Source organism: Microtus oregoni, unplaced genomic scaffold, assembly GCF_018167655.1.
Source record: "Microtus oregoni isolate MIOR12 unplaced genomic scaffold, Mior012 000007F_ref0000211, whole genome shotgun sequence".
Taxonomy (NCBI): Eukaryota; Metazoa; Chordata; class Mammalia; order Rodentia; family Cricetidae; genus Microtus; species Microtus oregoni.
This window is the reverse complement of record NW_024543066.1, coordinates 34,332,925-34,360,608: the sequence shown is the minus strand read 5'-3', so window position 1 is coordinate 34,360,608 and position 27,684 is coordinate 34,332,925. Positions and strand designations below refer to the sequence as shown.

General features: G+C 37.2%; 1 protein-coding gene across 1 annotated transcript in view; it reads right to left on the bottom strand.

Moving 5' to 3' along the window:
* The window catches only part of Kcnq5 (potassium voltage-gated channel subfamily Q member 5), a 536,576-nt gene that overhangs the window by 298,138 nt on the left and 210,754 nt on the right, over positions 1-27,684 (bottom strand). The window lies entirely within an intron of this gene.

The following is a 27,684-nucleotide window of genomic DNA, read 5'->3' as shown; positions in this document are numbered from 1 at the left end:
AATAAAGAGACACAGTTCAGTGTCAACAAAATCCTTTAAGTCTTAGACATATGCATTAATACAGACTTGCATGTGTCTATGTCCCGAGTTCCTGTTCACAGATGACTAGATTGAGTGGAAAACTGGATATATGAGATGACTTGGTAGTGCATGATAACAATAATCCCAGCATTCAAATGATAGAGGGGTGAAGAAATTGACCCTGAGGCCAACCTATGTTACAAAGTAAGTTTTGGGTATTGGAGGGGTGTTTGAATGAAGGAGGAAGAGAAATGATATAATTATATTGGAAGAAGGAGGAGGAGGAGGAGGAGCAGGAGTTGAGAAGAAAGAGAAGGAGGAGGAAGAACACATTCTGCTATAGTTGTAATGATTGTGCCCTTTGTTGCAGGCCCCATTTACTTTTGGAAATCCTAAGCTTCAAGTTGGTATTAAGAGGCAGAGATTTGGTAACTGATTAGGTAATGAGAATGGAGTTACAAGAATGGGATTAGTGCCCTTGTAAAGGAAGCCTGAGAGATCCTTAACTCATTCCAATCACAGGAGGAGGAGTACGAGGTAGAGGAAAGAAAAGAACATTTACTCTGATCAGAAATGACAAAGACCTAAAACATCTGACAATATCAAGTGTTGTTAAGAATGAAGAGAAACAGTAAATTTCATGTGCCTCTTGAGGGAATGCGAGTTCTCAACCCATTTTGAAAGATGCTTTGTCAATACCCATTATAGAACTTAGAACCTAATTATCATTCTTCCAGGTTTAGACCAGAGAAAAATCCTAGCACCTGATGATAAATATAGCACTGTCTCTAAGAGTCAAGGTACAAAAGTATGGAAAGATCTTGAAAACATGCCATGTATTAAAAATGATGGCAAAATTATGACACATATGAAGAAAGGGGAGACTCAAGTGCAGCAGAGGCTCTTGCAGGATCCAAATAGCACGTGGCTGATTTTGCAAAAGTTAGATAGCCTAATCATGTACTTTAATGTGACAGCTTTAAAATGGCATAACCAGACTGGTAAAAGAATGTGCGAAGGGAGAAGATAAGAGGTAAGACATTTTACATTATCATAAAAAGCTAACATAATTTAATAGAAGCGAAATTACAGGCAAAATTAACTACAAGGAATGTATGCATATGAACTTCAAAAGGGGTCTCCCAGCTTGGTTAGGTCATGCAGAGAGACATCACCATACCTGTAGTTCTCATAACTAACAATCAGACATGCACCCCTTTTGTCTAGGTTTTTGACTATATTCCAGGAATCCAGCACCCTAGGAAAGAAATACATTCTCTACCATGAGGTAGCAAAATAGGCTGTGTCTGAAGGTTATAGCTACCAGAGAAAAAGAACAATGCCATGGAACCCTGTTAGAACAGGGACTGCCTGAGGCAAAAGAAACTTTCCGGGGTTATAACATAGCACTCCAAAAAAGAAAATAATGATCCTGTCAAAAACACAAGTTTAAAAATGCTACTCAGAATAGATGGTCACAGCTACACAGAAGCAGTGGCATTTACGGAGTTTCCCCGGTGACTTCAAAAAATATACCATGAATTTAAAGCTAAGTAAATTGTATTTTAATTACATTTGTTCCATTATGAAAAATAAGACAGTAAAAACGAAAGGAGGAAGACATGGCCATCCTTGTGCAGGCAATTTTAAGAAGAAAGAGGTAAAGAGTACAATTAACAATCAGATAATTCATTGGGAACCGAAGAGATGGTTCAGAGGTTAAGAGCTCTTATTACTCTTGCAGAGGACATGGGTTTGGTTTCAAGCATCCACATGATGGCTCCCAACCATTTGTTATTACAATCCAGGGTGTCTAAATTCCTACACCCCCTTCTGACTGCCACAGGCGCCAGGTACACAAGTGGTATAAACATATAAATGCAGACAAAGCATTCACATAAAATTAATAAATCACAAATACATAAATAAATACATACATATGCATACATGCATACACACACATGCATGCATATGAGGGGGGAGTCCACAGGGTAGGCCATGAGAAACCTCCCTGAAGGCCAGCTGATGCTGCAGCAGATTTGCACATGTACACCCCCACCCCAATGATGTGCTAGGAAGGGATGCCCACCATGTCCCTCATTTTAGTCAAATCTCTGCATGGCACTATAGCTCTATAAATATGCAGATGTCTTAATTCCGTGAAGTGTAAGCCTGATTTTTAAGCACCTACTGTGCAGTTCTATTTTGTTTCAATTGCAAGTGATTCTGACAATTGATGGCCTGAAAATGAGGGAGATGATAAAGCCGTGATATAAATGCTCAATGTAAATGTGCCTATATTAAATAAAAGCACAGTGATCATCTGTGGTTGTCTCATTCATTTCTTTGTCATAACTGCTTTTTAAAGAGAGACATTTAAAGGGCCCTGGAATAAGACATTGTTTTAAAATACAAAGGGACGTTTAACTTTGCTATTTGTTTATTTAGAGACTTCCATACATGACTACTGAATTCACATTTCTACCTTTCCTTCTATCCCCTCCAACTCCTGTTTTGTCTCTCACTCCTTCTCTCCTTTAATTAAGATTACATAGATATGTGTGTACTTGTATTGTATATATAAATACAACATCCTGAGTCAATTTAGTGCTGCTCCTATGGAGATGTGCGTAGGGTTGACCACGTGACATTGGACGACATATCAGGGAGCTCAGGACCAGAGTGTCATCCCTTTTCTCAGTAGCATTAACTGCCCACAGCTCTCTATCACACAAGGTGACTTTACAATCAATGGTAAAATGCTCAAGGCAATACAATTAATTAGAACCATCCATTTAGGTTTGTTGTGCAGAAGATATCTTTGAGAATCTAGGAAGATTTTGTTGTTCTTGAATGAATTCAAAAAGTCCACCCCTTGGGTATTTGAGATGCCAGAATCAGTTATATCAAATTTTTGGTTTTAGGAAAGAATGTTACTAGAGATTGCTAAGTTTTAAAAGTGCTTTTAAATGTAGGGAGACATAGATCTACTGAATAAGCTGAACATTATCCAAGAAAAATTAAAATTTAATTGATCTGTTAAGTTTCTAGATTTGAACAATAATTTTTTGGTTCATTTTTTAATAGTTTCTTTAAAAATAAACTGAATCAAATGGGACTAACATTTAAATACCAATAATTACCTATAGGCATTTTCTGAACCAAACAACCATATGCCCCCAGGCATGAACAAAAGAAATTGATAGTTTATGTGAAGAAACTAATAGAGAAAATAATATATGGTGTTTATAGAAGAACAGCAACACAGATGAGTCATAAACATGGGAGTAATCATAGTCATAACAGTAAAGATATAAATAAGTAAATGCAAGAGAAATAATATTTCATCTGAAATATTTCCTGTGTCAAAAAATACTCAATTGCACCAAAAAATTGGAATTTGATTATGGGTGACAAGCAAAATGATGACTATAATATTATCATATATATATATATATATATATTTAATCAGTTACCATCTCTCTAATCAAATTACTTGAATTTAGATCCTTGTAGAACCCAAGAGACTGTTGTAGGAAACCACTTGCTTGTTTTCCGGCCATCCAGACTCCTGAAATAACCACATAGAAACTGTATGAATTAAATTACTGCTTGGCCTATTAGTTCTAGCTTCTTATTAGCTAACTCTTCCATCTTAATTTCACCCATTTCTATTAATCTGTGTATTGCCATGAGGCTGTGGATTGCTGTTTAAAGTTCCAGCATCTATTTCTGGTGGGGTTACATGACTTCTCTCTAATTGTCCCTTTGTTCTCCCAGCATTCGATTTAGTTTTCCCTGAATAGCTAAGTTCTGCCTTGCTATAGGTCAAAGCAGTTTGTTTATTCACCAATGGTATTTATAGCATACAGATGGGACTCCTACATCAAGAGACCAATAGAAGTAGTAAACTGGAGATAACTTCAGGCATTCACAGCTTAGGTTAACTGTGAATATAATTTCTGAGTAATTAAAATTGTATATAATCATAATTTCCATTGAAAACAAAATAAACTAAAGATGGAGTTTCCAATAATGTCTCACATACCATGTCTGATAAATGAACAGAGTGATAGTTTGACTTTTATGGTATTCCTTCAAAGAAAATGGATAAAATGAGGTGATTTTGGGGACAGCTATAGCTGGACTATGCTGTTTCAAGAAAACTTGAAATGAAATTACAAGATCCAGAAGTGAAAACTCCAACATAGACAAAAGTATCCTTGTGGAAACCTAAGTCAACTGAATATTGGTTGTGAAACCAATGATTTTATTCATAGAGAAAACAGGGACAACCTAGGACTAGATAAAAAGTAATATGTTAAATGTACATTATATACATGCATGGAAATATGTAATGAAACTCCTTTGCACAATTACTACATGCTAGCTAAAAAGAAAAAGAGAATAAAAGAAAAGTAAGCAAAGTCAAAATGAAGGAAAAGACACTGAGATAGGGAGAGTGTTCTTCTTGTCACTTAAACTGACACACTACATGACAGCTCCTGTGAATAAGCCAGTTCTGATTATAATAAAAGTGATTAAGTAAAAGGCAAGGTAAATTTTAAAATGAGAAGTCATGAATATTGAGTAAAATATTATGTTAAATTAATGGTAGTGGCGGATTCATAATGTATCTAACATATACATAACATAACAAAGCCAAGGTTTGTGTGGACATCGCTGACTTTATTATGATGATGCTCCTGAGATGGCTTTCTTCAATGAGGTATAATACATTAACAAATTTACCCATAAAATGTGGATTCAATGTGTTTGAAGGTATGTACAAAGAAGAAATTCAACTCTAAGTACACTATGAAATACCCAGGAGATCCTAAAACATGATCCCTGAAATATTTTTATTTTTGAAATGGAACTGAGAGAATGTGCATAGCATCATTTAAAGGAGGCTATATATGGTGTATTCCGCTATTTTGTAGGAAGTCATACTCTAATTGTGCATATACAGCCACTTCACATTTTTTTCAGCAAACTTTTAAATATGGATATCCAGAAAGGTGTGATGTATTAAAGGATGTGGGGGAAGGGCAGACTTTGCATCTTGCTCCTAGGTGAATGCGACACAAGCTCTTCTGCACCACGAAAAAGGGAGGTTCACACACCGGGGTTCTGAGAATGGGGGTGATGTGCAGTATCCAGGACCGTGGATTGTGATGACCTCTCAATAATGTTATTACTCATCTGATCCAAGCATAGCTTCTTTACTTTCCATGGAATCACTCCCCATTACACATGAGCACAAACAGACCTTTCTGTCTTGATTCTGGCAAATTTATCATCTAAAAAGAAAATCAGTACCCTGGGAAAATATTAAATAACTCATAATAAATATTTAGGTTGATAGTCTACCATCAGTTTAGATACCCTACACTGTATTTTTCACTGTGTCTTGTATTTACCGCCTTATTTTTCTAAAGGATTCGGTGTTCTTTTATTCTCTGCCAAGATAAGTGAAGTTACTTTATCAAGTTCTCCTAAGTATAAAGCAACACAGTGTCTATCTTTGCTAACTAAATTGGTAATAATATTCACAATTTGTTTTCTAGGAAAGAAAAATCATGATATTCCTTTATTTTCTTTAATGAATATAATGAGTTAAATTATTTCTGGTATTAGAATATCTGCTCCTATGTTTTGAGGGAAAAATTCTCATTTTAAATCATAATGCTGATAGGATGACATAGCTAATATAATAAATGCAATATCAATCGAATTCAGGTTTACTTTTATACAATAAGTAGCTTTGTTCAAGGTTATATTCTTTTATATTAATTTTTATATAAACAAAATTTGTAAATTATAGGGTGTATATATATCTATATACATATATACACACATATATACATGCATACATACACATATATGTGTGTATGTACTTTGGTAGGGGAAGAATATAAAAATGTATGTATGTGTCTATTTAATTGCTGCTTTAATATGTGTTTCTTTCAAGGGACTTGAGTTCATCCAATTACTTATAAAGAAAAAAAAGAAGTGATCTATATTATTTTCAATGTGCTAAAAACACGCTATTCCTTTTGAGAATTGCTGTAAATGAAATTGAATGCTAAGATGGGTACTAAAACAATGAAGGAGAAAGAAGAGGTAGGCTTTTGTAAGCCAGTTAAAACGGTGGTGCTGGTCACTCTAGTCAGTAATAAATCATGTCTGATTTCTGGAAGCTGAAACACCATGTAAGCATTTCTTTCTTTTCTTGCTCATAAAAGGTTGAAGGGCTCTATTAGAGGGCATATTCTGCTGAGAACAAATACAATCTCCCTTAGATTGTACAGGGAACATTAGAACTGGTTTGTGAAGCAGAGTCTGAGGTTCTGTTTTGTTATGAAAACTAGGGCAAATTTTAGGAAGGGCATATTTTATGGCAGGTGCAATATATAATTATAAATAATGTTAATTGTTCTTTAATCACAATGAAAAAGAACCTATCTTGCAAGTTTTAAAATCAGGGAATATGACTAAACCTTTAAACATGGATATTATCGGAAATTAGCACATTTTAACCAAGCTTTTATAATATTAGTGCGGGAGGGGAAAAGGTGAATAGGAAGATTATATGAATATAATCTGTTTATTGAGAATGAAAATTAGATCTACTCCATTGTAAAGAATGTGAACGGTCCATTGATTCTAGAAGACAAGTATATATATATGATTGTGTGAGTCCCTAAGAAAACTGTGATTTCCCTCTTTTGGAAGCTTTAAACAGAGAAGCCCTGTTTGTTTCTAAATCTGTTTCAGTAGAAAATTTCTCTTATAGGCTACAGGCACCGTAATATGTAGGCACTGTAATTCTTAATTTTACATAAAAATAATTCAATATAAAACATGGACATCAATTTCAAGATTTTGTCCTTTCAAATTTACCATAAACTATATATTTTGAACACTTTTTGGAGACAGTAATAATGAATATTTTTGCCAGGATTACTGGAATATAGATCCCCCCCCTTCAAGTTTACTTACAAATTTGGGAGAGGGTAATCTATTGTAAAGTAGTGACATTGGCCTAGATGAAAATTCTGGCTTTGAGGATTGTTAGTTGTCTGGCTGCTTCTGCATGTGAGGCTATGCAATTAAATGGAAAGGAATGTTTGAGAAGACTGAATGAAATAACACCTAAGAAGATCTTTCTGAAGTACATAAATCACTCAAGGATTATCTATGATAAAAACTTGATGGTAGTAATTCCAACATGTTTCTGTGAGACTGAAAAGACAGGTAATATTGAATAGATACAGTGCATTCCTTTCATCCATTCTTTACTAAGAATCCATCCCTCTGTTCTCGCTCCTGGCAAGTGTCATTTTGAAATGCCAACATCTAAGAGTAACATTAATAACGAGATTACCCATGAATCTGTTTCAATTTAACATGAGAAGTACTTTTAAAACTTGAGTACTTAATTTTAGAAGCAGGCTAATCACATATCACAGCAGCTCATGACTCAGACATGTTCAGAAAAGACTTCTTTTAGGAAGCAAGGGGAACAGTGAAAAGTACATGGTAAAAAAAAGGCTGTTGGCTTGAATAAAAATGACATTCAAATTCTTTCTAATTTTATTCATTTACTTTCTGTCTATCTTGCCATCCAAACATCCATCTAGCACTACGTCTATCTATTCATCAAACATCCTTGACAATCTATCTGAAGCTGTGAAGACTGAGGACAGAGCCAACCAGTTCTGGTCCTTCCCTGGAGAACAAGGATTGCTGGTGTTTTGCTGTCCTTTGTTTGTTTGTTTGATGGTTAAGAGTTTCTCACTTTGGCAGAACGGAAAGATTCTAAAGATGCAAGTTACGTCAAAACCCTTATGTTATATGTTCATGTCTTCAAAGCTCTATTTATACGAGTACAGATGAATGGCCAATCGTAGACTTTGTCGTGTGGGGAATATTAGTAGGCCCCTTCTCAGAGGAGTGGTACAGGTGGAGAGAGGCCACTTCACTTAGAGAGTTAGAGAAAGCATGACAGTTTCTTTGGCTTCCCTTTATATTCTAATGTCTGAATTTAGTGAACTAAACGAGGCAGAGGACCAGGCAAACATCACGACAGGCCTCTAGAAACTCAGTTAAGAATTAGACCTCTGTTCACAAACAAAAGGCAATCAATCATCAATACCCCCGATACTGGACAAGGTCTGTACACCTGGGCCAAGTCCCTCCCCCTCCACAGGTGATATCCAAATAAGGACAATGCCTGGGCCTTGTCCACTCTTGCCCCAAGAAAAGAAGAGCTATAGCCTTGGACCACCCCTGTTAACCCTAACCAATTAGAAGTGTACTCATATGATTGCCACTTGCGTAAGCCAATACTAAATCGAATGGTCATGCTGTTTTTAAAATTCCTGTAGCTGTGCTTAAAAGGCAATTACACAACCCTCTCAAGGCTGTGACAATTTTGTTTCGGTGTGTGTGACCCCCCACATGCATGTGGTATAATAAAAACATTCTTGCTGATTGCTTTGTGATGGTGTTTTTTGGGGGGATTTCTTGCAGACCTTAACACAAGGTGCCTTTTCATTTTCAGCTGGGTAAAATATTGTTCCTTATGGACTAATATGGAAAACATAATTTGTAATATCTTTGCATCATTTTTGTAGTTATTACCATAGGGATTTGTACTCAAATTAAAAATATCCTTCATCTGAAGTGGGTAGCTAGTTTTTTTACTAATTGATTCTAAACACATTTGTGTATTAACAAATTCTAATCATGAGGGAATTGGCAGCCATATCATAACAGCATTTATTATATAAATATATACATACATTACAAAGGATGGAAAATTGTAGGAAGCACAGCTTAGCCTTGGAGAAACCAGGATTGTTATTCACCTGGGCCTATTCAACAGAAAGAAATGAATGAGGCTGATCAGTTGAAAGGCTGGAATGAAGTGCTCAAACAATCTGGAGATCCTTTGCTGGTCCATCAGAAGACAGTTACCATCTGACCACCACCACCGTCACTGCCAGTATCCTGAGCATTGTTTAGACTCAATCCTGAGCATTATCCCTCAGTGAAGAGAGTATATCCCTATGAAAGAGGCCCCATGTACTTTAAATCCTCCACCAGTAGAATCTATCCTTACGCTTATCAGATCCTTCCTCCATAGGCCCTTGTCCTGAGCTCTGTTTATCAGCCAATAGAAGTCATTCTCAATGAAAAGTTCTGTTTATTAGCCAAAAGAAGTCATTCTCAATGGAAAGTTCTGTTTATCAGCCAATAGAAGTCATTCTCAATGGAAAGTTCTGTTTATCAGCCAATAGAAGTCATTCTCAATGGAAAAGTCACTTTGCCTTGGTACTTTGAAAGGAATTCCAATGCAGATAGCCCTGAAGCTTTGCTGTGAAAACTGTTACATGGAGACTGTCCCCAAAGAGGACATTCAATGAAGTAATGTAACTTTTCCAGCAATAGGATTATGACAAATTAGTATTTAAAAAGAGTTATGGCTTAACCATTTGAGTCAACTTTTTTCAGGATAATAAATTTACTGATCAGACACATGCTTATAACAAAAATTAAATTTACTGAGCTTTTTTTTTTTTTTTTTTTGCTAAAAAAACCTTCAGTCTGGAACTATTAAGAAACAAAACCAGTCACCCAATCTTTTTGGCTATCTGTCCTGATGTCATTTTAGCCTCAAGAAAACTCCAGGTATCTAAGTACATTATGCAATGATTTTAACACATTTTTCAATGTTCAATATTTTTGAATCATCAAAATTAGTTCTAACTCCAAAGCCAACACTTTGGAAGTTTGTGTGGTCCCGTGCCTTGATATGTACATTTTGATGGTGTGGACTTCTCTGTGTCGCAGGGTTTGCAAAAAAAACTGTTTGATATACCCTGAACATAAACCTTTAGACTTGAGACTTCTGAAATCCCAAGTCCTCCATAAACACACAAAAAAAGCCACTGCACTCTCTGTCTGACCTTTGTTATCAAGACTCTGGCTTTTGTGCTGATGGGAGGGTTTGCCTTGACAAAGGGTCTCACTCCCTGAGGAACAATACAGGAGTACAGCTTTCCCGTTGTTTCTTACTTAAAAGCATCACCCTCGAAAATAGCTTTCTAAAAGTTTTACATCTGAAGTAACTGAATGTCAAAAAGACAGTGTCAAAATGTTCCATTTTTATAAATGGCAAGCTTATGAAAGATGAGCCAGGGAGCCTGCTGAAGAAACAGCACTCCTGTACTTATTTGAAGTGAATGGAAAGATGGGGAGGGGGTGAAAGAACTGAGAAACCTTGTAACAGTACAGAGTCAGGATATCTAGGGGTCAGAAAACAGATCATTTTCTAAATGGAGCCTTTACCTGAACAGCCTAATCCAAGTGGCAGAGTGGAGCTGAGAAGTATGAAAAAATTCTGCACATGTACCTCCTTGGCTAGGTGTCTTTGCACAGGACATTGCTGTATAACTTGACGTCAGCCATAGAATTCTACTTCATTACTGGTTCTGCTTACCGTATTAAAAAATAGCTCGTCTACACAGGGTTTCTCCAATTGTTTAGTAACGGTCATTGCAGGTGTTCTTCTCTGAGCTAGATACCTTCTCTTCTTTTACTACTTCTTGTCACAAAGTATTTCTAAATTCCTCAACTTCCTATTGATTATTTGAAGATCTATCTATCTATCTATCTATCTATCTATCTATCTATCTATCATCTGTTATCTGTCTGCCTATATATCATCTATTCATCACTATCATCTACCTAGATATTAACTATCACATATCCACCATCTATCTACTTATCTATCTCTTATCTGCCATCTACTCACCTAGTGATGGAGGAGGGTCATCTGTTTATCTGTTGCTTTCATTGGTTAATTAATAAGAAACTGCTTGGCCTGATCGGTCAGAACATAGGTGGGTGGAGTAGACAGAACAGAATGCTGGGAAGAAGGGAAGTGAGGTCAGATGGCATGGAGCCAGCCGCCAGGTCAGAGATGCTGAATCTTTCTCGATAAGCCACTACCTTGTGGTGCTACACAGATTATTAGAAATGGGTTAATCAAGATGTGACAGTTAGCCAGTAAGAAGTTAGAGCTAATGGGCCAGGCAGTGTTTAAAAGAATACAGTTTCCGTGTAATTATTTCAGGTAAAGCTAGCCATGAGCCGGGTGGGAATGCAGCCCACTGCTCCTTCTACAACCTAGCAATTATATCTATCTATCTATCTATCTATCTATCTATCTATCTATTATCTATCTATCATCCATCTACCTATATATCTATTATCTATCATCTATCACCATCATCATCTATCTATTCAAACATCTAAATGATCGTGACATTAGTCTTGCTTGGTTCTCTTGTTCTATAGCATTCTGAGTTCCTGTCAAATTACCATTCATTTACAGATAATTGTCATAGACCGATGTGTATCAAGTGCTCTACACCAAATTTCTACTCCACAAAACGAATCCAAAGTTGTGATTTCTTATGTTCTCCTTTTAAAAGAGAATATTAAAAAAAAGCTGTGAGGAATTTTAGCAAAGTAAAACCTAAGCCGATTTTGTGAGGTCTATTTAATTAAAGTTTAGTAACTTATTTCCTTCTGTTAGGCAAATGTGTATTCACACATATAATTTCAAACTAAATTTCTTCAAGTATGTTTACACATCTGCATTTTTCATTCAATTATTGAAGTTATATGCACTCCCTTTCTGTATCTGCTGTACAAGTATCAGAGATTAATGAATTAGAATAATTTCATAAAAGCCAGGCTGAAAAAATTTACATGTATTTTGGAGGCAAATAATTTAAGTTCATGCAGACATAGAGAAGGAAACAAAATGAAGAAGCTTGTGTACTTCCTATATAAATGAAAGGTTTTCTGATCATTTTTTGAGAGGTTATGAGGATATTGACAATAGAAGCGATGGTATTTAACATCCTTAGGTGGTGTCCTTAGAGCAAAGTAAAGCCTGAAGTTTTAAGTATTTCCTTGCTTTAAATTACAGACTCTTTGACAATGCAACCACATGACAAGGATGGCCTGAGCTAAAGATTTGACAAATCTGCATAGAGAAGATATACACATAAAAAAAACATATCTGGATCTTCACTTTGGGTGCTTTCCTTAATTTTTTTTGTTTTGTTTTATATAATACTTAGATCTTCACAGAGCAAAAATAAGAAGAAAATGCCTGAAGCAATGAGTGTTAAGAAAAAAAAGCAGCCAGAGTGAGCATGGTGGGGGAAGATTTCAAAGGAGCATAAATAACTTGGAAATATCAAAACTCCATAATCAGAAGGTTTCAACCATGACTATCATCTTATATGATGTGATATGTGGCTAAATTACCTAATTTACCTAATCTCAGTAGTAATGTATGTATATACACACACACACACACACACACACACACACACACATATATATATATTTGCTATTATTTTTGTTTTTGCCAGGAAGGCTGATACAGTGACATGGGAAGTATGTGCAGGAGTGAATTTTCTAGGTGACTTGCCTTGGTTTTGGCACTGGTTACAAATACAAGCCTTGAATTTGATATGTGGTGCCCTTTCCATCGGCACAAAGATGAGCAGTGTAGACCTTTACTGCACTATCAGCCTTTTCTCCTTAAAGATTCTTCGGACTAAAATGTGCCCCACTCACTGCTACACAGTTGGGATCTTCTAGGACAAGGGAAGCACACACTAGGAAACACTATTAGTAATCTCCAGTTGTTAGCTGAAAAACATGTAGCCAGGAACCATGTAAATGATATGCCCTGATTTCAACACATGTTTGGCCCTGGACTTGGGACCAAGTTTTCATGACACGTCTCCAGCTGGCAGCAGAATAGGCTGGCATCTGAATGGTGCTGTTCTTTTTTTTGATAGCAAAACATCCTGTTCAGGATCCTTTATGATCAAAGCACTCAGCATGGGGATTACTAGCCTGCCAATGATACAATGCACACAATCCTACAGAGCATGGTGGGCCTTTATGCAACCCTGAGACAGGCCCAACACTGTGTAGTGGATCCTGAACTGCACGTGGTAGCTATCATTGTGACCGGATAAAGGAGATTATGCCATTGAGGTGCTCTGTATATTAGCCTCCTGTCTTTTGGCCAAGGCTGCTTTCCAACAAGCATTCTGCAATGACTTTTAGACCTGTTCTTGAATGACAGTGGAACTGTAGGTAGAACTTTGACAAAGAGACAGACCTGAACAGTGAGGAGAAAATTTGATATTCAGACCTGAACGATTTAGAATTTAGGGCCCAATTCCCACAGTTCTCAAGCATGATGGTAAAGTTGTTTCATTACATTTGGTTCTAGTTCCTCATCTGCATTAAGGATTAGAGTAGCTATCTACAAAGTTGTTGTAAAGATCAAGTGAAGCAGTGGGGCTCTTGTAATACAGATCCTCAAGGAATAAGGTTTGTAACAAGTGCATAATGGACTAAGGATGTGAATTAATCTTCATAGAGTAGATTGCAAATAGCAGAAAAGATATTTAGCTGTGAACAACAATGTTCCAGTATTGACTCAGAAGTGAAGAACCCTGTGTAACTGTTTGGAATGTATTTTTTCTATTTCCTTTCCATACATTCCTCTGAACGAAGTAAATATCTGAAATAACAGCAACAAAAAATAAAAACTAAATTTTATTATTCAAAATTTGCAGAAGTAAATTAATAAGTGCAAATGATTAAAAACTGCTGAAATTTGAGACTCATTCTTGCTCTGTAATTAAATCATGTATTGATGCTATAACCAACAGAAATGGTGTATTCAAGTAATTCTACATGACTTCATAAAATCAAATTCACTCAAGCTTCCATGTATTAAGATGTAACTATTATTAACTGTTCCTTTATGAGACCATCTTTTTTGCAAGCAACTAAACCAATATAGCAGAGGCAGAAGGAAGGAATTAAGAAAAGAAGGAGGCAAAAGAGAAAGGACAGAAAGTAGGAACAAAGGCCTTAAGTAAGGCACACTGGCCCACACTTCCATAACGAGTCAAACACTGCTTCACAGTAAAGAGTCTGTGACTTTTGAGTTGACATTAAATTGGTAAGATTGCTAGCTAATGCTTTCTTATATGCATGTATAAAGCAGTTTTGTGTCCTGAGTAATAATGATGGATCATTCTTACAGGACTGGAAAAATAACAGCTCAGAAGATGGGGAAATTGCTAAAAGTTGTATCCCAGGTAATAGTCAAGGCAATCATGAGTAGAAGTAGAAGTACAAAGGAAATGGCAAGGAAAAAAAATAAAACTCTGAAAAAGAAGAAATCAGAAAAAAGAGATGTTGAGGCATAAGAATTAATATAGAGATAGAAAATCTTGACACAGCTTTGATACTTGGGCAATGAGTACTTGCAGAGAAGGGATAAAGGTCCTCTGCAATGTCACAATCAGACAAATATGAATAATAAACCTTTTCCATAAAGTAGCCATTATATCCTTGAGAGCTGGTTAATCACTATTTTGTCCTCATAATGTTTACTACAACACACACTGCTTATTTGTGGGATAAGCATTTAAATATTCAGTATTTTCAGCTTTATCATTTTTTCTTACTGTTGTCAACCACAAAATTGTTTTAAAATGAATAAAGTACTGTAAAAAGAATAATTCCAAAATGAATGTTTGTTATGGAAATACATATATCTAGATGGAAATGGTGCACTGCTTTATTGTGCAGGCAGAAATTGCCTTTTCTTTTTTGGATCTACTTATTCCCCCTTACCTACCATGAGCTATTTTAAAGAAAAAATGGTTTTCATTAGTTTTGAGAATGGCTGTGGCACTGCCTTCCCTAGCAGCTAAATTTCTTTTCTCCAAGCCCTCTAAATTATTTTCAGGAAAATACATTATGCTTAATGAAAAAGAAGTATTATAAAATCATATGCAAAAACAGAAACCTAAAAACATAAATTTTGGGAATGTATTATTACAAAGAGGTGATTAGATCAAAGAAATATTGCCAAAGTCGAACATAATTTTTCATGTCAACTGTTGCATCGTACTTTCTGAAAAGCAGAACTCTTTGTATTCTGCTGTATGCGTATCAGGACTAACATTGTAGGGATCTTGAAAGACTATCAACTATCATTTTTTCATAAATATAAGTTTAGACATATAAATAAGGAAATAAGAAACAGCCTGCTTTTTTTTTTTTCAGCTGTTTGGGGTCCTTGCCATTGAACTCATTCAAGGCATCATTACTTGTTAATCTATACATTATCCATATGTTATAGAACTTTGTACACATACAACACTGACAGAGCCAATTAGTCTGTCATAACCTGCTTCCAGTTGTTAGTCTATCTTCTCCAGATAAACAATATCATTCCCCTTTCTCTGTTGGTTTTCATATAATTAACATTGCAAAGGTGTTTGGCTTGGAGAGAAACAAAGACTTGCTGAATATATAAAAGGCAGTGCTAAGTTTTTATTATACCCCAAGAACAATGAGATACCAGCAAAAACTTGTTGATTATAAGGGTTATCAAATATCAGCATGAGTTCAGGACATTGTCTCAGAAATGTTTCCACATTTTGGAAAGCCACTTTTTTTTGCCATCTGAGAAATTTGGCAAGAAAGGAATAAAAGAAAAGGTTGAAGAAGAGAGAGGAAGGGAGTAGAGGGTAGAGAAGATAGGGGAGGAAAACCATGGTGTGGTGGTTTGAATAGGAATGGCCCCCATACATTTGAATGCTTAGGGAGTGGCATTAGGAGGTGTGGCCTGTTGTAGTAGGTGTGGTGTTGTTGGAGGAAGCATATCACTGGGAAGTGGGTTTTGAGATTTCCAATGCTCAAATCAGGCCCAATGTTCTCTTTTCTTCCTGCTGCCTGTGGATCCTGATGTAGAACTCTCACCTCCTTCTCCAGTACCATATTTGCCTGTGTTCTACCAAGCTTCCTGCCATGATGACAATGGACAAAACCTCTGAACCACTAAGCAAGTTACAGTTAAATGTTTTCCTTTATGAGAATTGCCACAGTCATGGTATCTCTTCACACCAATAAAACACTACCAAAACACAGGGTTTCCTGTCCATATGAGAATACTAACAACAACAACAACAACAAAAACATCTTGCTATTGTCCCTTTCCATTCATTCCTATATCTTAAGTAAACTGAAAAGTTGTGTCAACTTCCTTCTTAAATACAGTAGTCAGGATTTCAGTGCCTTCTCTAACTCTTCAATGGGGCAATCCTCCCAGCTTGTGATTGGACCTCCAATCGGTTCATCTACAGCTGACTGGATAAGATGACAACTGACTCAGCTGGACCATCCAATCCCTGTCCAAGGAATTCAGAACTGAGGGAAAGGACAGGAGTCAAGGCTTTGCCCGGGGAAGGAGATGGTATGAGAGTATACACAGAGTCTGATCTGGACTTAGTACCCATTCGAGTCAGAATGACATGCAAAGATATAGCAGGTCTATGAAGCCAATCGTGGACTGAGAAACTATTTTGCAGAGGGAAGGAAAGTGACAGCTACTGAAGAGACTGGAAAAAAAGAAAAAGAGACCTCACTGAAGAAAAGTTTCTTCAGTTGAAGTAAAGGACTTTCACTACCTATAAAATGGGCATAGACCACAGATCACTAGGTATGGTTTTACGAATGCAGAATCATTTTGAAAGTCTTCTTCTCAGCAGAATTTACAGTTACAGCATAAGTGAGAACCCTAAAACTTACGCTCTGTCTGTTCATCTTCACGTCCTTTGATAACCAAGCAGCTTCTCACAGACATCCAAAAGTTCTCTAAGAGAACAGGACGACTCTTAACCTGATTTGTCAGGAAGCTTTTTACTAAAAACTTTTAAGTAGGGACATTATGAGCCATGGAAGAATTTCAAAAAAAGGAAAATCACTCAGAGCCTGTCTGCTCCTGGGACTTGGGTTGCCATAAACAGCCAATTTGCTAAATCCACACACACCTCACTGGCTCTCCTATTTCAATTTGCTCCTGACCATCTGAAGGTTTATCTGTATTTGAGAGTCTCCTCTAAGCAGTTCGTAAAGTTTATTTTTGTGTTTGGAATTTCTCTGCTTGGTCTGCACAGCTACAACCACCTGTTTTTGCCTTGAGTCATTATGAATAAAGAGGAAAATTCATGAGACTCATGCTGTTCTTCCCTTTGGCTGTATTTCTCCATTCTGGTCATGTCTTTGAAGGGTGTCAAATAGCCTGGCGGGAACACTTTAATCCTATCATCCTGGGAATGTAGGAGACTGAATAGCAACCCTCTAGCTTCTCTCTAAAGATGTGAGCTCTCCAACTTAATATCCGCAGGACTCTTTAGATAAAGCTTCTGAGATTGTGTATCAATTCTAATCTCTAAGACATGGGTCAAGAATGCAGCCAAAGTGCAATCAAAAGGAAACCTATTCAAGATAGTCTCCCCTCATTCTCTCTCTCTCTCTCTCTCTCTCTCTCTCCCTCCCTCCCTCCCTCCCTCCCCCTCCCCCTCCCTCCCTCCCTCTCTCTCTCTCTCTCTCTCCCTCCCTCCCTCCCTCCCTCCCCCTCCCTCCCTCCCTCCCTCCTTCTCTCCCTCCCTCCCTCCCTCCCTCCCTCCCTCCTCCTCCCCTCTCTCTCTCTCTCCCTCCCTCCCTCCCTCCCTCCCTCCTCCTCCTCTCTCTCTCTCTCTCTCTCCCTCCCTCCCTCCCTCCCCCTCCCTCTCTCTCTCTCTCTCTCTCTCTCTCTCTCTCTCTCTCTCGGGATATTAGTGAGCCAGAAAAACAATAACACAAGATGAAACAGAAGTAAAAATCACCAGAATTTAGCTCATACCACTAAAGAAATATATGAACCATAGCATTTCTGAGAGGATCAATGTTCTAGGAACAACTAGTCTATCACATAGAAAGATGATTTAAGTTCTAACAGTAGAAAATATCTAAGTTGATTCTCTTAAAGCCACTGACCGTGGTCAGCTTAAAAGACTAAGTTTTGGATATTATAATAAGTACTTTTAGCCGGGTGGTGGTGGCACACGCCTTTAATCCCAGCACTCGGGAGACAGAGGCAGGCGGATCTCTGTGAGTTCGAGACCAGCCTGGTCTACAGAGCTAGTTCCAGGACAGGCTCCAAAGCCACAGAGAAACCCTGTCTCGAAAAACCAAAAATAAAAAAAAATAAATAAAATATAATAAGTACTTTTGGTGAACTCCATATTTTCCAAATAGTTCCTCTGGTCTTCTCTTCGTTTAAGTCTTTTTCTCATTGCTTTTGCACCCGTGATTTTACAGATGAGTATTCATAAGCTTAGAAAACTTTAAGCAAGGAAGGTAAATTTGCACTGTACAGTGAAGTCAGGCTACAGACTCCAGAAACCCAAGGATTTAAGGGCTTTTTCTCTGAGATGGTCCAAGTGTCCAGCAAAGGTCTTACTGAAATCATGACTGAAGGTCTCAGTAGGCTACCATGCAAAACATGCCAGCAGAAAAGAGTGGGAGCAGGACTGAAGTGTTACTGGGATTGGGACAATTAGATAAGAAGTCTACAGTATTTGTATTTGTATCTCTATGTCTGTGCATTGTGTTTTTCAGGAGAGAACATTTTCTCCCCTTTGAGGTACCAACATCTCTCTACAACTCCCATCTTCTTTTACAACTTAAACCTCCTCATTTATTGACTATGGTGAAGTAAAGTTGGACCTCAGCTGCCAATCAAAAATGATTATGTTCTAAGCGAGAGACACAATGTCCTTTCTAGGTAATCGCCTCTCTGAAATCTGGGAAAATTCAGTCTTAAGAATGAGATCTGTTACTGCCTGGTAGCCACTGGAACAAGGCAAAGGCAGTATGTAGTACTTTGATTTTTCTACATAGGTGTATATAAAGTTAATGCTATGAATGGTTATTTTTGAAGCTTGCCATTTTATGCAATATTTAAAGGACAAACTGTTTAACATGAAATCAGAAGGTATTGCTACAATGTAACAGAAGTACAACTTTACCCACAATTCCTCTCACAATCACACATTCAAAGTTATTCTTTATAAATATTATTGATTTTATTGAGCTCTACATTTTTCTCTGCTCCCTTACCTTCCCCTCCCATTCCCTTCAACCCTCTCCCATGGTCCCCATGCTCCAAATTTCCTCAGGAGATCTTGTCTTTTTCTACTTCCCATGTAGATCAGATCCATGTATGTCTCTCTTAGAGTCCTCACTGCTCTCTAGGTTCTCTGGGATTGTGAAATGTAGGCTGTTTTTTTTTGTGTGTGTGTCTAAAAGCCACTTATGAGTGAGTACATATGATATTTGTGTTTCTGGGTCTGGGTCACCTCACTCAATATGATGTTTTCTAGCTCTATCCATTTGCCTGCAAATTTCAATTTTTTTTCTGTTGTATAGTACTCCATTGTGTAAATGTACCACATTTTCTTTATCCATTCTTCAGTTGAGGGGCATTTAGGTTGTTTCCAGGTTCTGGCTATGACAAACAATGCTGTTATGAACATAGTTGAGCACCTATCCTTGCGGCATGATTGAGCATCCTTTGGATATATACCCAAAAGTGGTATTGCTGGGTCTTGAAAAAGGCTGTTTCTTAATTTTCTGAGAAATATCTAAAGGGACTGTACCATTTTGCACTCCTACCAGCAATACAGAAGTATCTGCTTTACCACACATCCTCTCCAGCATAAGTTGTCATCAATAATAAAAGAACTTTTAGAGGTGTCACAATTCCTGACTTCAAACTCTACTACAGAGCTAAAGTACTGAAAACAGACTGATACTGGCATACAAACAGACAGGAGGGTTAATGGAACCTAATCGAAGACCCAGATATTAATCTGCTCACCTATGAACACCTTGTTTTTGATAAAGAAGCAAAAACATATCAAATGGAAAAAAGCATATTTAACAAATGGTGCTGATGTAACTGGATATCAACATGTAGAAGAATGAAAATAGATTCATATCTATTACCATGCAAAAAACTCAAGTCCAAATGGATCAAGGACTTCAACATAAAGCCAACCACACTGGACCTCACAGAAGAGAAAGTAGGAAGTACACTTGAATGTATTGGCACAGGAGACAGCTTACTAAATATAATCCCAGCAGCACAGATACTGAGAGAAACAATTAATAAATGGGACCCCCTAAAACTGAAAAGCTTCTGTAAAGCAAAGGACACGGTCCACAAGACAAAATAGAAGCCTATAGAATGAGAAAAGATCTTCACCAAACCCACATCAGAGGGCTGATCTCCAAAATATACAAAAAAAAAAAAACCTCAAGAAATTAGTCATCAAAAGAAAAATAATCTAATAAAAAATAGATTACAGACCTAAACAGAGAACTCTCAACAGAGGAATCTAAAATGGCTGAAAGACATTTAAGGAAATGCTCAACATCCTTAGCTGTCAGAGAAATGCAAATCAAAACAACTCTGAGATTCCGTCTTTCACCTGTAAGAATGGCCACAATTAAACGCTATTCTTATTTAAATAAAGAACCCATACTTATTCTAAGACCTGTTACTCAGAGAAACGTGTCAATAATTGCATACTAAGGTCAGAGACACCCAAAGTAACAAAACTATTATGTTCAATCAATGGGACCTAACAATTCTTGGGAAATAACAGGAAGAGGAAAATGGGGAATTGGGATGGGCAAGGAATTGTTTTGACAAGAGTTCCAGAGCTCAAAAACATAAAAGAAAGTATCAGATAAACTAGATGTTGAACTGTAAAGGTCTGCATAGTAAATTATATACAGTGGTGGGTGCAAGATACCTTCAAACTATACATCTGACAACCTTGATATCCAAAATAATAAAGAATCCATAATGTTACTAGCAGAAAGGCAAGTATCATCACTAAAGAAATGGGCAATTGATCTTTACAAGTATTCTTCAGAGAAAACATAGAAAGGACCTACGGATCTATGAAAAAATGTTCAACATACTTATGGTTCACTACCATCACAAACCAAAGCCACAATAAATTATAAGACTGGTTTTCATGAAAATTATATTTAAATTTAAAAAGTGAATGAGAGCAAGTGTTAGAAACTATGTCAAGAAAAGGTTAGTCAGTGTACACTGTTAATGGGAATCTGATTCAGTACACCCAATATAGACAACAGTGGAGAGGACTTTGAAAATATTAAGCATAGAAGTAGCAAAAAGATCTAGCCATCTCTGCTTTGAAAGAAGTTATGCAATGCTGACAAAAAGCCATCTGCCTTCCATGCTCATTGTAACACTCTTTACAAAAGCGTTGAAGTGGAAATGATCTAAGAGTTCATAGCTGAAGAACCCAAAATGAAAACATGGCACATAGACACAATGAAATACCAGAGGGCCATTTGAAGACTGAGATCCTGTTAATTCTGGCATTGTGGGTGGAACCAGAGATAATTATTTTAAGTGAAAAATGACATGGGTAGAAAGAAAATTTTCACATTGTCTTATTCGTGTGTGCAACCTAAAAGTTCTGGTCTCATGTAAGTTGGAAGTAGAATAGTGTTTACTGGAGATAAGCTTGGACTGAAAGGATGGGAAATTAGTTCATGGGTATTAGGTTATTGGTGAATGAGAACAAAAGGTTCTTGTGTGGTATCCTCGGTAGCAATATACATTGCTATATATATAGCAATAGTGTGCTGTATAATTCAGATAGCTTGAAGATCTTTGAGTGTCTTCAACACAAAATGTTAGTAAATGAAGAGAGGGGTATGTTTAAACAGCTTTAAACAAAACAGTATTTTAATATATATGTAGGTTAAAATAAATCTAATCAAAAGCAAGAAATATCAGCAGTAAGTAAGAAAGAATAGCACTTAAGTTGAGAAATACTAGAGGAATGATCAGATATTGGGAGACATAAAGATAAAATCGTAGGTCAGAGACTATCATATAATTAAAAGAAAAGCTAAAAAACATGGAGGAAATATTTAAACATTACTTTCAACTGCTTCTATGCATTGAAGCAAGATTAATTAAATAATTACTGTTATTCATATTTAGGAAAAACAGAATACTTTCACTTATGATAAGTTTTAATTACTTGACAGGGATATTTTTCTCCTACAATTATAAAATATGAAGACATATATAGTTTAAAAGAAAAGTTTGTCATTATAATAGCAACATTTTAGTAAAATTTTAGTAAAAGAGTCAGAATCATTTAATGAGGGGACATATGTTTTTGAATACATACCTCCACACACAAGCATAACATCATTTACACTGACAGGTCATAAACAGGGCTAATCACAACAAAATGGGGATGAAAATGTTTCTTTTATTGTGACACAGTTACAGACATAGGAAAGTCAACAAAACTAGTATTGAGACATCTGGCTGCCCCTTCCCAGCTTTTCCCAGTGAGAATAGTGAAGAAACCTGGAACATTTTATCAGAACCAAGAAATCCTCATTGGTACAATAAGAAGAACTGTAGGCCTTTCTCATAGTTAATCACTTTGACACTCTTTGAATGTTTGCATGTTGTTTCTTAAACTCTTGTCACCTGTGGAGACTCATGGGACCACCATCAAATTCTGGACACAGAACTAGAGAGCACCCTAAAAAAGGAGTGGGAAGCCAAGCTCTTCTAAGCAAGAAGGCTTTTCTAAGAGAAGCAAATAAATGGAGCACAGAGGGAAGAAATTTGAAGAGGATCCAATAGGAAAAATATGAGGGAATGACACACAATGTACTGAAAATACAAAAAGAAATACAGGGAAGGCAGGAAAATGAAAAATTGGGTCTGAAGCTAATATTTTTTATCACGGTAGGGGAAATACATAAATTATAAATAAGCCACATTCTGCATTTATATGTCAGAGAAACTTTTTCTTTTAGAAAGGGAGTGGGATAGTCAGAGAGGAAGGGACGCTGGATCTCCCTCCTCTTGCAAATGCAGAGGGGCCTATGAGGGAACTGTTAGAGGAGTGAAAAGGGGCCTGGGGTAAAGGGGTATAAGAGGGCAATGGTGGGGGTGACTGTGATCAAAATGTTTGACGAAATGCATTATGTGCCTCATTTATGGAGTCTAATAAAATGGTGGTAAAAGAAATTTAGGTAAATTCACATGGATTTAGATATGTAGACATAACTAGGAGATATAAACAGAAGAAATAGCAACTACTCAGTAATAGATGGATAATGCGGTGTTTTATCGGGATTTAAAAACATGGGATAAAACTGGACTCTCTGAACATGGCGAACAATGAGGGCTGATGAGAAGCCAAGGACAATGGCACGGGGTTTTGATCCTACTTAATGTGCTGGCTTTGTGGGAGCCTAGCCAGTTTGGATGTTCACCTTCCTAGATATGGACGGAGGGGGGAGGACCTAGGACTTACCACAGGGCAGGGAACCCTGACTGCTCTTTGGACTGGAGAGGGAGGGGGAAAGGAGTGGGGGGAGGGGGAGAAGGGTGGGAGGAGGGGCAGAAGGGTGGGAGGAGGGGGAGGGAAATGGGAGGCTGGGAGGAGGTGGAAACTTGTTTTTTTTTTCTTTCTCCTTTTCTCAATAAAAAAAAAGAATAAAAAAAGTCCTACATTTTTCTAAATGGTAAAAGCTTTTTATGTCTATACTGGAGCAAGTGTCCACTTCCATAATGTTGTTTTTCCCCCATCTCCTACTGCAGCTGTTGAACTGGCTTTGTCATGGTGTTTTGCAGTGAAGGAACATTCATGTGCAATTCATGTTCCCTGGATGAACCCTGAAGAGAGAGCCTCTTAAGGAAGAGGACTGAGTCCCGCTCTCCCTGCTACTGATGCTTTGTGACGAAAAGGACCTTGGATCTGTTGCTACCATTTTGTAATCACAATGTGAGGAAAGCACAGACACAGAACAATAGTTTACCATTAACCATACTTTAGGTCTTTCCTGTTTCTGGGCTTCCCGTTATGAAAAAGCAAATCCAATTTTTAATTCTGTTATTATACTTTGTGATTGAAAATACACGCCCTGACTGAGCCAGATCACAGTCACATAGGAATGCAGCCGTCAACTACCTGTCATGATCCCAGCACTAAAGCAAAACAAAACAAAACCCAAATATCTTCTGTACATGAAAGAGAAATGGTCATAAGTGGAGAACGGCCAAAATATATCAACGTGTATATGTAGAAGCATATAGAATAAGGCATGAGATTTTGTAGTTATAAGAAAAATAACTAAGTTCGGATGAACTGTAGCCATTTTTTCCAGTGCTGCATTCTGTCTCTTTGCACTTGCTGGGGAAGGAAAGTGAAGGTTCAAAATCAGAAAGAATGACTTGAGCTCATTAACCTCATGCTGACCATTGGAAGGAAAAAAAAACTCAGTTAATAGAAATGACATGCCCAGTGGCTACAATATATTTAATAAGTAAGGAGATATTCATGATCCATACATATATTTAAAAATAAATGCATAAAATTTTAAGTGAGCCCAGTTTTTCCAAATGTGTTCTCTGTATTTACCAATGCTGTTCCTCACGGAAAGAGTGTGCTAAAGCTCAGTATCACAAGAGGTTTAGGATTATTTTATTTCTAATATACTCTCAATATATTATTCTCCTATCTGTGATTCTGCTCAAATTCTGCTTTCTACAATGGTTTCCCTCAAACCACTAAGCTCTTATTCTTTATTTCTCCAATCCATATCATACTTCAAAATTAACTGTCTTTCTGACGGCTTTGAATGCAATTCTAAAGGTGTTGAATTCTTGGAGTTTTGTTTTCTCATGTATCCCTAGAGTTTTCACCTTGTCTTGTACAGACTAGGAATTCAGTAAATGCTTATTGAATAACTCAGTGGTCATATTCTCATCTACAGTGGTACTGAATACCCTCTGAGACCGTACTCAATGCTGTTTACCTCTACTCCTTGTCCTGTACATGTGGGCTACTACCAACAAGTAACTGTTAACAAGCGAATCTAATGACATACAACATACTGAGCAAATTCCCATTGCTTTTGCTCACGGGTCAATGTTTTGGGTCAATAAACCATTGCTTTAACTTCCCCGACTTGCAAACCTGTGATAAGCATGAATGCTTTTGCTGGGCATTCTGTATAACGGAAGATTCTGTATAACTGAAGGTCCTTTAGCTTTACTCTTAATTCCAGGACAGGTCTGTGTAGAAAGAGTAGCAAAAGCTTCATATCTCAAACTTGCTGCGCATATAAGACTGTGCTTCCTGTAGAAGATGCTGAGACTAAGAACTCTGAGTGTGACTATAGACTTGAACCATGGGACATGATCAGTAATCAACAGGAAACTTATTGATTAGTGACTTTTCAAAAGGCTTTAGGATAAAATATATAAAATGCTCTCATTACTAGTTATAAAAAAGAATGAAAAGTCTGAAAGTAATATTGCAAATTAAAGAACTTAAAATCTTACAAATGCCGGTGCGCTCTTCTTCTGATTCTGAATATGAATGAAAGCACGTAAGCCTTCCTTTCCTCAGCTTATTTCACTTATCCCAGTGTTCAGATTGGATTCTAGCATAATGATTTTACTAATCTAAATACACACTGAAACCTAGAATCTGTATAGTTATGTCTTGATACAGAATAAAAAAGACAAGACACAAAGAGACTAGTTTGACTAGTGCTTGGTCATATAATTTACTGGTGGATGAAGCATCAGTGCACAGCTTGTCCTGCACATTCAGAGTGGCTTTGGAAACAGAGTGTTTCCTTACTGGGCAATGAAGAAGCCATGTAGCCTGTGCTGGGATTGTTGCCTTATGAGGGAGTGTCTTTCCTTGTACCAGGCTTCACATATAATCTTTTGTTCTCCATCAGTGTTTGTGACTCTGTCTTTCAGACATGCCCTAAGCTTTATGCTCTTCAAATCCCTAAGGGAAGGGGTCAGGCAGGGTTCACAGTCCTTTTACTGCAGCGTGAAGAATGGCATTTGCTGCTACACGGCCCCAGTCAACTACCAAATGCCTGGGTGTCCGAAGCAACCATCACATTGCTGAAGGTTAGGGCCTGTGCCTTCTCTCTTGGCTCTTGCTGTAAGTTCTACAATAGTTGAGTCTGGTGCTATTTGTCTTAACATGTCCCTGACTGATCTCTAGGAAGCCAGTTCTGCCTTTTTAACTTGACCATATTATCTGGCCAACTATTGAACAAGGAAACATGATATGGGGCAAGGGTCTTTTCTATGGCCTGGGAAATTATACTCCTTGTAAGTTTGAGATAGTTTCCACATTTTCCCCTTTGCACTTTCACGACTTGAACTACCTCTGAGTGTTCATTGAATGTGAGTATTTTGTGTTGGGGATGTGGCTTATCAATACCACCCTCTTTAAAATCCTCATAGGTGCCAATGTGTTGATAGGTTTTCTCACCAAGTTCATGGGTCTGGATTCCTAGCATCTGACAAACTGCCATGCTGCCAGCGATTTTTCTCAATAAATCCACTTAGATTTCATTCGAATTTCATTTGCCAAAGTAAGACTTTTTAAACTTAATTTTGACATTTTCATTTTGGTTAGACAAGCCACTCTTAATTTCTTCTGATATGAATTTATTTTTTTAAAGACATTATAAAACTGAATAACAATATACTATGTTATGATTTTTATTCTTCCAACAATGCCGAGAGAGGCTCTAGGAAGTTGGAACTAATTTTCACAGAAGCAGAAATGGAGGTCAGAGAGGTCAGTTGCTTCATCATGCAGAGATGGGGCAGCAGGGAGGCTCTGCACTCTGACTTCCAATATTCTAAACCCTGGCTCCCGCCCTCTCATTTGTACCCTACCCACACACACTGGGATCCAATGTCTCAAGCATCTTCACTCTCATCTAATGACTGAAGGCCTTCTTGTCTCATTTTCCTACTACAGAATTAGACAAATGAAACATTTCCCCTTGGGTAGGAAAATGCAGAGGCGATCTTTTGTTTAATGTGAATAAAATGCATACTTCAGTTAGGGGCAGGAATTTATTCCTACTCCTTTGAAGTCCCTTTTTAGAGTATCCAGTTTTTATATTGTTTTATGGCTTAACACTAGGAGACAAGGCTACATCGCAACTACATTGCTTGCTGTCTGTATGTGGACTGAAGAATGGCTCAGCATCTCTACTAACCACACAAGAAGTGAGATTAATTAGTCAAAAATGTTGGTAATAGAACAGATGATGCAAATTTATTGTCTACATTGTAATCAACAATCTTAAGAGCTAGCTAGCAAAGATCTTGAGGTAACCCATGCTTTATAAACTTACTCAGAGCTCACATATTTTAACAACATGAATTTGGACCCACACTTTAGGGTCTGTTCTAATTTAACAGATAGGTAATTGAGACTGTGAATGTTGTAACTGCATAAAATCAGGCCTACCTATAGTATGTCACATGTATGTTCAAAGTTCTATGAGGGACTATAGAAATGGCTCATCAGTTAAGAACACTGGTTGGTATTTTAGAGGACCTGGATTAAGTTCTCAGCAACCACATGGTGGTTCATAACTGTATAATTCCAGTTCCAGGGAACCCAATGCACTCTTATGGCCTTTATGAAAAGCAGACATGCGTGTGGTGCGCAGACATGCATGCAGGAAAAACACTCATACACATAAGATAAATATATTTTACAAATATTTGATATTTATCAGAACTTCTCTGATAAATCTATGGGAAGTCAGTTTATCTGAAGTGAGGGA